Consider the following 10,326-nt stretch of genomic DNA (forward strand, 5'->3'; position numbering starts at 1 on the left):
ACTAGTTATAGAGTCCGATGCTTCACTTCAGGTTTACTGTTTCCCTTGGTCCTTCTTATTGACGATGAATCACAGAAATTGCATCGGAATTAAATACAAAAGGCGCAATGCTGACTTAAGTACAAGAAGACTGACTCTCCCTACTGTCTACGTTTTGAACCATTCCTGTGACCCTAGTTTTGGAATCCGATGCTTCACTTCAGGTTTACTGTATCCCTCTGACCTTCTTATTGACGATGAAACACAGAAATTGCATCGGCATTAAATAGAAAAGGCACAACGTCAACTTAAGTACAAGAAGACTGACTCGTCTTACTTCCTATGCCCTGAACCATTCCTGTGACACTAGTTATAGATTCCGATGCTTCACTTGAGGTTTACTGTATCCCTTGGACCTTGTTATTGACGACGTAACACAGAAATTGCATCGGTATTAAATACAAAAGGCACAATGGCGACTTAAGAACAAGAAGACAAACTCTTCTTACTGACTATGTTTTGAACCATTCCTGTGACACTAGCTATAGATTCCGATGCTTCAGTTCAGGTTTACTGTATCCCTCTGACCTTCTTATTGACGATGAAACACAGAAATTGCAGCGGAATTAAATACAAATTGCACAATGCCGACTTAAGTACAAGAAGACTGACTCTTCTTACTGTCTATGTTTTGAACCATTCCAGTGATACTAGTTATAGATTCCGATGCTACACTCCAGGTTTACTGTATCCCTTGGACCTTGTTATTGACGGTGAGACACAGAAATTGCATCGGAATTAAATAGAAAAAGCAAAATTCCGACTTAAGTACACGAAGACTGACACTTCTTACTGTCTATGATTTTAACCATTCCTGTGACACTAGTTATAGATTCCGATGCTACACTCCATGCTAACTATATCCCATGGACCTTCTTATTGACGTTGAAACACAGAAATTTCATCGGAATTAAATACAAGAGGCACAATGCAGACTTAAGGATAAGAAGACTGACTCTTCTTACTTACTTTGTTTTGAACCATTCCTGTGACACTAGTTATAGATTCCGATGCTTCACTTCAGGTTTACTGTATCCCTTGGACCGTCTTATTTGCAATGAAACACAGAAATTGCATCGGAATTAAATACAAAAGGCACAGTGCCGACTTAAGTACAAGAAGACTGACTCTTCCTAATGTCTATGTTTTGATCCATCCCTGTGTCACTAGTTATAGATTACGATGCTTCACTTCAGGTTTACTGTATCCCTTGGACCTTCTTATTGACGATGAAACACAGAAATTGCATCGGAATTAATTACAAATAGCACAATGCCGACTTAAGTACATGAAGACCAACTCTTCCTACTGACTATAGTTGAACCGTTCCTGTGACACTAGTTATAGATTCCGATGCTTCACTTGAGGTTTACTCTATCCCTTGGACCTTCTTATTGACGATGAAACACAGAAATTGCATCGGAAATTAATACCAAAGGCACAATGGAGATTTAAGTACAAGGAAGACTGACTCTTCTTACTGTCTATGTTTTAACCATTCCTGTGACACTAGTTATAGATTCCGACGCTTCACTCCAGGTTTACTGTTTCCCTTGGACCTTCTTATTGACGATGAAACACAGAAATTGCATCGAAATTAAATACAAAAGGCACAATGCCGACTTAAGTACAAGAAGACTGACTCCTCTTACTGACTATGTTTTGAACCATTCCTGTGAGACTAGTCATAGATTCCGATGCTTCACTTCAGGTTTACTGTATCCCTCTGACCTTCTTATTGACGATGAAACACAGAAATTGCATCGGAATTAAATACAAGAGGCACAATGCCGACTTAAGTGCAAGAAGACTGACTCTTCTTACTGATTATAATTTGAACCATTCCTGTGAGACTAGTTATAGATTGCGATGCTTCCCTTCAGGTTAACTGTATCCCTCTGACCTTCTTATTGACGATGAAACACAGAAATTGCAACGGAATTAAATACAAAAGGCACAATGCCGACTTAAGTACATAAGGACCGACACTTCCTACTGACTATGATTTGAACCATTCCTGTGACGCTAGTTATAGATTTCGATGCTTCACTTGACGTTTACTGTATCCCTTGGAGCTTCTTATTGACGATGAAACACAGAAATTCCATCGGAATTAAATGCAAAAGGCACATGCCGACTTAAGTACAAGAAGACTGACTCATCTTAGCGTCTATGTTCTGAACCATTCCTGTGACACTAGTTATAGATTCCGACGCTTCACTCCAGGTTTACTGTATCCCTTGGACATTCTTATTGACGATGAAGCACAGGAATTGCATCGGAATGAAATACAAACGGCACAGTGCCGACATAAGTACATGCAGACCTACTCTTCCTACTGACTATGTTTTGAACCATTCCTGTGACACTAGTTATAGATTCTGATGCTTCATTTCCGGTTTACTGTATACCTTGGACCTTCTCATCGACGATGAAACACAGAAATTGCATCGGAATTAAATACAAAAGGCACAATGCCGGCTTAAGTACAAGAAGACTGACTCTTCCTACTGTCTATGTTTTGAACCTATTCCTGTGACACTAGTTATAGATTCCGATGCTTCACTTCAGGTTTACTGTATCCCTGTGACCTTATTGCCGATGAAACACAGAAATTTCATCGGTATTAAATACAAAAGGCACAATGGCGACTTAAGAACAAGAAGACAAACTCTTCTTACTGACGATGTTTTGAACCATTCCTGTGACACTAGTTATAGATTCCGATGCTTCACTTCAGGTTTACTGTTTCCCTTGGTCCTTCTTATTGACGATGAAACACAGAAATTGCATCGGAATTAAATACAAAGTGCACAATGCCGACTTAACTACAAGAAGACTGACTCCTCTACTGTCTATGTTTTGAACCATTTCTGTGACACTAGTTATAGAGTCCGATGCTTCACTTCAGGTTTACTGTTTCCCTTGGTCCTTCTTATTGACGATGAATCACAGAAATTGCATCGGAATTAAATACAAAAGGCACAATGCCGACTTAAGTACAAGAAGACTGACTCTCCCTACTGTCTACGTTTTGAACCATTCCTGTGACCCTAGTTTTGGAATCCGATGCTTCACTTCAGGTTTACTGTATCCCTCTGACCTTCTTATTGACGATGAAACACAGAAATTGCATCGGCATTAAATAGAAAAGGCACAACGTCAACTTAAGTACAAGAAGACTGACTCGTCTTACTTCCTATGCCCTGAACCATTCCTGTGACACTAGTTATAGATTCCGATGCTTCACTTGAGGTTTACTGTATCCCTTGGACCTTGTTATTGACGACGTAACACAGAAATTGCATCGGTATTAAATACAAAAGGCACAATGGCGACTTAAGAACAAGAAGACAAACTCTTCTTACTGACTATGTTTTGAACCATTCCTGTGACACTAGCTATAGATTCCGATGCTTCAGTTCAGGTTTACTGTATCCCTCTGACCTTCTTATTGACGATGAAACACAGAAATTGCAGCGGAATTAAATACAAATTGCACAATGCCGACTTAAGTACAAGAAAACTGACTCTTCTTACTGTCTATGTTTTGAACCATTCCAGTGACACTAGTTATAGATTCCGATGCTACACTCCAGGTTTACTGTATCCCTTGGACCTTGTTATTGACGGTGAGACACAGAAATTGCATCGGAATTAAATAGAAAAAGCAAAATTCCGACTTAAGTACACGAAGACTGACACTTCTTACTGTCTATGATTTTAACCATTCCTGTGACACTAGTTATAGATTCCGATGCTACACTCCATGCTAACTATATCCCATGGACCTTCTTATTGACGTTGAAACACAGAAATTTCATCGGAATTAAATACAAGAGGCACAATGCAGACTTAAGGATAAGAAGACTGACTCTTCTTACTTACTTTGTTTTGAACCATTCCTGTGACACTAGTTATAGATTCCGATGCTTCACTTCAGGTTTACTGTATCCCTTGGACCGTCTTATTTGCAATGAAACACAGAAATTGCATCGGAATTAAATACAAAAGGCACAGTGCCGACTTAAGTACAAGAAGACTGACTCTTCCTAATGTCTATGTTTTGATCCATCCCTGTGTCACTAGTTATAGATTACGATGCTTCACTTCAGGTTTACTGTATCCCTTGGACCTTCTTATTGACGATGAAACACAGAAATTGCATCGGAATTAATTACAAATAGCACAATGCCGACTTAAGTACATGAAGACCAACTCTTCCTACTGACTATAGTTGAACCGTTCCTGTGACACTAGTTATAGATTCCGATGCTTCACTTGAGGTTTACTCTATCCCTTGGACCTTCTTATTGACGATGAAACACAGAAATTGCATCGGAAATTAATACCAAAGACACAATGGAGATTTAAGTACAAGGAAGACTGACTCTTCTTACTGTCTATGTTTTAACCATTCCTGTGACACTAGTTATAGATTCCGACGCTTCACTCCAGGTTTACTGTTTCCCTTGGACCTTCTTATTGACGATGAAACACAGAAATTGCATCGAAATTAAATACAAAAGGCACAATGCCGACTTAAGAACAAGAAGACAAACTCTTCTTACTGACGATGTTTTGAACCATTCCTGTGACACTAGTTATAGATTCCGATGCTTCACTTCAGGTTTACTGTTTCCCTTGGTCCTTCTTATTGACGATGAAACACAGAAATTGCATCGGAATTAAATACAAAGTGCACAATGCCGACTTAACTACAAGAAGACTGACTCCTCTACTGTCTATGTTTTGAACCATTTCTGTGACACTAGTTATAGAGTCCGATGGTTCACTTCAGGTTTACTGTTTCCCTTGGTCCTTCTTATTGACGATGAATCACAGAAATTGCATCGGAATTAAATACAAAAGGCACAATGCCGACTTAAGTACAAGAAGACTGACTCTCCCTACTGTCTACGTTTTGAACCATTCCTGTGACCCTAGTTTTGGAATCCGATGCTTCACTTCAGGTTTACTGTATCCCTCTGACCTTCTTATTGACGATGAAACACAGAAATTGCATCGGCATTAAATAGAAAAGGCACAACGTCAACTTAAGTACAAGAAGACTGACTCGTCTTACTTCCTATGCCCTGAACCATTCCTGTGACACTAGTTATAGATTCCGATGCTTCACTTGAGGTTTACTGTATCCCTTGGACCTTGTTATTGACGACGTAACACAGAAATTGCATCGGTATTAAATACAAAAGGCACAATGGCGACTTAAGAACAAGAAGACAAACTCTTCTTACTGACTATGTTTTGAACCATTCCTGTGACACTAGCTATAGATTCCGATGCTTCAGTTCAGGTTTACTGTATCCCTCTGACCTTCTTATTGACGATGAAACACAGAAATTGCAGCGGAATTAAATACAAATTGCACAATGCCGACTTAAGTACAAGAAGACTGACTCTTCTTACTGTCTATGTTTTGAACCATTCCAGTGACACTAGTTATAGATTCCGATGCTACACTCCAAGTTTACTGTATCCCTTGGACCTTGTTATTGACGGGGTGACACAGAAATTGCATCGGAATTAAATAGAAAAAGCAAAATTCCGACTTAAGTACACGAAGACTGACACTTCTTACTGTCTATGATTTTAACCATTCCTGTGACACTAGTTATAGATTCCGATGCTACACTCCATGCTAACTATATCCCATGGACCTTCTTATTGACGTTGAAACACAGAAATTTCATCGGAATTAAATACAAGAGGCACAATGCAGACTTAAGGATAAGAAGACTGACTCTTCTTACTTACTTTGTTTTGAACCATTCCTGTGACACTAGTTATAGATTCCGATGCTTCACTTCAGGTTTACTGTATCCCTTGGACCGTCTTATTTGCAATGAAACACAGAAATTGCATCGGAATTAAATACAAAAGGCACAGTGCCGACTTAAGTACAAGAAGACTGACTCTTCCTAATGTCTATGTTTTGATCCATCCCTGTGTCACTAGTTATAGATTACGATGCTTCACTTCAGGTTTACTGTATCCCTTGGACCTTCTTATTGACGATGAAACACAGAAATTGCATCGGAATTAATTACAAATAGCACAATGCCGACTTAAGTACATGAAGACCAACTCTTCCTACTGACTATAGTTGAACCGTTCCTGTGACACTAGTTATAGATTCCGATGCTTCACTTGAGGTTTACTCTATCCCTTGGACCTTCTTATTGACGATGAAACACAGAAATTGCATCGGAAATTAATACCAAAGGCACAATGGAGATTTAAGTACAAGGAAGACTGACTCTTCTTACTGTCTATGTTTTAACCATTCCTGTGACACTAGTTATAGATTCCGACGCTTCACTCCAGGTTTACTGTTTCCCTTGGACCTTCTTATTGACGATGAAACACAGAAATTGCATCGAAATTAAATACAAAAGGCACAATGCCGACTTAAGTACAAGAAGACTGACTCCTCTTACTGACTATGTTTTGAACCATTCCTGTGAGACTAGTCATAGATTCCGATGCTTCACTTCAGGTTTACTGTATCCCTCTGACCTTCTTATTGACGATGAAACACAGAAATTGCATCGGAATTAAATACAAGAGGCACAATGCCGACTTAAGTGCAAGAAGACTGACTCTTCTTACTGATTATAATTTGAACCATTCCTGTGAGACTAGTTATAGATTGCGATGCTTCCCTTCAGGTTAACTGTATCCCTCTGACCTTCTTATTGACGATGAAACACAGAAATTGCAACGGAATTAAATACAAAAGGCACAATGCCGACTTAAGTACATAAGGACCGACACTTCCTACTGACTATGATTTGAACCATTCCTGTGACGCTAGTTATAGATTTCGATGCTTCACTTGACGTTTACTGTATCCCTTGGAGCTTCTTATTGACGATGAAACACAGAAATTCCATCGGAATTAAATGCAAAAGGCACATGCCGACTTAAGTACAAGAAGACTGACTCATCTTAGCGTCTATGTTCTGAACCATTCCTGTGACACTAGTTATAGATTCCGACGCTTCACTCCAGGTTTACTGTATCCCTTGGACATTCTTATTGACGATGAAGCACAGGAATTGCATCGGAATGAAATACAAACGGCACAGTGCCGACATAAGTACATGAAGACCTACTCTTCCTACTGACTATGTTTTGAACCATTCCTGTGACACTAGTTATAGATTCTGATGCTTCATTTCCGGTTTACTGTATACCTTGGACCTTCTCATTGACGATGAAACACAGAAATTGCATCGGAATTAAATACAAAAGGCACAATGCCGGCTTAAGTACAAGAAGACTGACTCTTCCTACTGTCAATGTTTTGAACCATTCCTGTGACCTAAGTTTTGGAATCCGATGCTTCACTTCAGGTTTACTGTATCCCTCTGACCCTCTTATTGACGATGAAACACAGAAATTGCTTCGGAAAAGGCACAATGTCGACTTCAGTACAAGAAGACTGACTCGTCTTACTCCCTATGTCTTGAACCATTCCTGTGACACTAGTTATAGATTCCGATGCTTCACTTGAGGTTTACTGTATCCCTTGGACCTTGTTATTGACGACGTAACAGAGAAATTGCATCGGAATTAAATACAAAAGTCACAATGCCGACTTAAGTACAAGAAGACTGACTCTTCTTACTGACTATGTTTTGAACCATTCCTGTGACACTAGCTATAGATTCCGATGCTTCACTTCAGGTTTACTGTATCCCTCTGACCTTCTTATTGACGATGAAACACAGAAATTGCATCGGAATTAAATACAAATTGCACAATGCCGTCTTAAGTACAACAAGACTGATCTTCTTACTGTCTATGTTTTGAACCATTTCAGGGACACTAGTTAAAGATTCCGATGCTACACTCCAGGTTTACTGTATCCCTTGGACCTTGTTATTGACGATGAAACACAGAAATTGCATCGGAATTAAATAGAAAATGCACAATACCGACTTATGTACAAGAAGACTGACTCTTCTTATTGTCTATGTTTTGAACCATTCCTGTGACACTAGTTACAGATTACGATGCTTCACCTCAGGTTTACTGTATCCCTTGGACCTTCTTATTGACAATGAAACACAGAAATTGCATCGGAATTAAATAGAAAAGGCAAAATTCCGACTTAAGTACACGAAGACTGACACTTCTTACTGTCTATGATTTGAACCATTCCTGTGACACTAGTTATAGATTCCGATGCTACACTCAAGGCTTACTATACCCCATGGACCTTTTTATTGACGATGAAACACAGAAATTGCATCGGAATTAAATACAAGAGGCACAATGCAGACTTAAGGATAAGAAGACTGACTCTTCTTACTAACTTTGTTTTGAACCATTCCTGTGACACTAGTTATAGATTCCGATGTTTCACTTCAGGTTTACTGTATCCCTTGGACCGTCTTATATGCAATGAAACACAGAAATTGCATCGGAATTAATTACAAAAGGCACAGTGCCGACTTAAGTACAAGAAGACTGACTCTTCCTAATGTCTATGTTTTGAACCAATCCTGTGTCACTAGTTATAGATTACGATGCTTCACTTCAGGTTTACTGTATCCCTTGGAACTTCTTATTGACGATGAAACACAGAAAATGCATCGGAATTAAATACAAAAGGCCCATTGCCGACTTAAGTACATGAAGACCGACACTTCCTACTGACTATGATTTGAACCATTCCTGTGACACTAGTATTAGATTCCGATGCTTCACTTGAGGTTTACTGTATCCCTTGGACCTTCTTATTGACGATAAAGCACAGAAATTGCATCGGAATTAAATACAAAAGGCACAATGCCGACATAAGTACATGAGGACCGAATCTTCCTACTGACTATGTTTTGAACCATTCCTGTGACACTAGTATTAGATTCCGATGCTTCACTTGAGGTTTACTGTATCCCTTGGACCTTCTTATTGACGATGAAACACAGTAATTACATCGGAATTAAATAGAAAAGGCACAATGTCGACTTAAGTACAAGAAGACTGACTCGTCTTACTTCCTATGTCTTGAACCATTCCTGTGACACTAGTTATAGATTCCGATGCTTCACTTGAGGTATACTGTATCCCTTGGACCTTGGTATTGACGATGAAACACAGAAATTGCATCGGAATTAAATATAACAGGCAAAATTCAAACTTAAGTACACGAAGACTGACACTTCTTACTGTCTATGATTTGAACCATTTCCTGTGACACTAGTTATAGATTCCGATGCTTCACTTGAGGTTTACTGTATCCCTTGGACCTTCGTATTGACGATGAAACACAGAAATTGCATCGGAATAAAATAGAAAAGGCAAAATTCCGACTTAAGTACACGAAGACTGACACTTCTTACTGTCTATGATTTGAACCATTCCTGTGACACTAGTTATAGATTCCGATGCTACACTCCAGGCTTACTATATCCCATGGACCATCTTATTGACGATGAAACACAGAAATTGCATCGGAATTACATACAAGAGGCACAATGCCAGACTTAAGGATAAGAAGACTGACTCTTCTTACTTACTTTGTTTTAACCATTCCTGTGACACTAGTTATAGATTCCGATGCTTCACTTCAGGTTTACTGTATCCTTTGGACCGTCGTATTTGCAATGAAAACACAGAAATTGCAATGGAATTAAATACAAAAGGCACAGTGCCGACTTAAGTACAAGAATACTGACTCTTCCTAATGTCTATGTTTTGAACCATTCCTGTGTCACTAGTTATAGATTACGATGCTTCACTTGAGGTTTACTGTATCCCTTGGACCTTCTTATTGACGATGAAACACAGAAATTGCATCGGAATTAAATACAAAAGGCACAATGCCGACTTAAGTACATGAAGACCAACTCTTCCTACGGACTATGTTTGAACCGTTCCTGTGACACTAGTTATAGATTCCGATGCTTCACTTGAGGTTTACTGTATCCCTTGGACCTTCTTATTCACGATGAAACACACAAATTGCATCGGAATTAAATACAAAAGGCACAATGCCGACTTAAGTACAAGAATACTGACTCATCTTACTGTCTATGTTCTGAACCATTCCTGTGACACTAGCTATAGATTCCGATGCTTCACTTCTGGTTTACTGTTTCCCCTCTGACCGTCTTCTTGACGATGAAACACAGAAATTGCATCGGAATGAAATACAAATTGCACAATGCCGACTTAAGTACTAGAAGACTGATCTTCTTACTGTCTATGTTTTGAACCATTCCAGTGACACTAGTTAAAGATTTCGATGCTACA

The sequence above is a fragment of the Schistocerca piceifrons genome, unplaced genomic scaffold (assembly GCF_021461385.2).
Source record: "Schistocerca piceifrons isolate TAMUIC-IGC-003096 unplaced genomic scaffold, iqSchPice1.1 HiC_scaffold_1571, whole genome shotgun sequence".
Lineage (NCBI taxonomy): Eukaryota > Metazoa > Arthropoda > Insecta > Orthoptera > Acrididae > Schistocerca > Schistocerca piceifrons.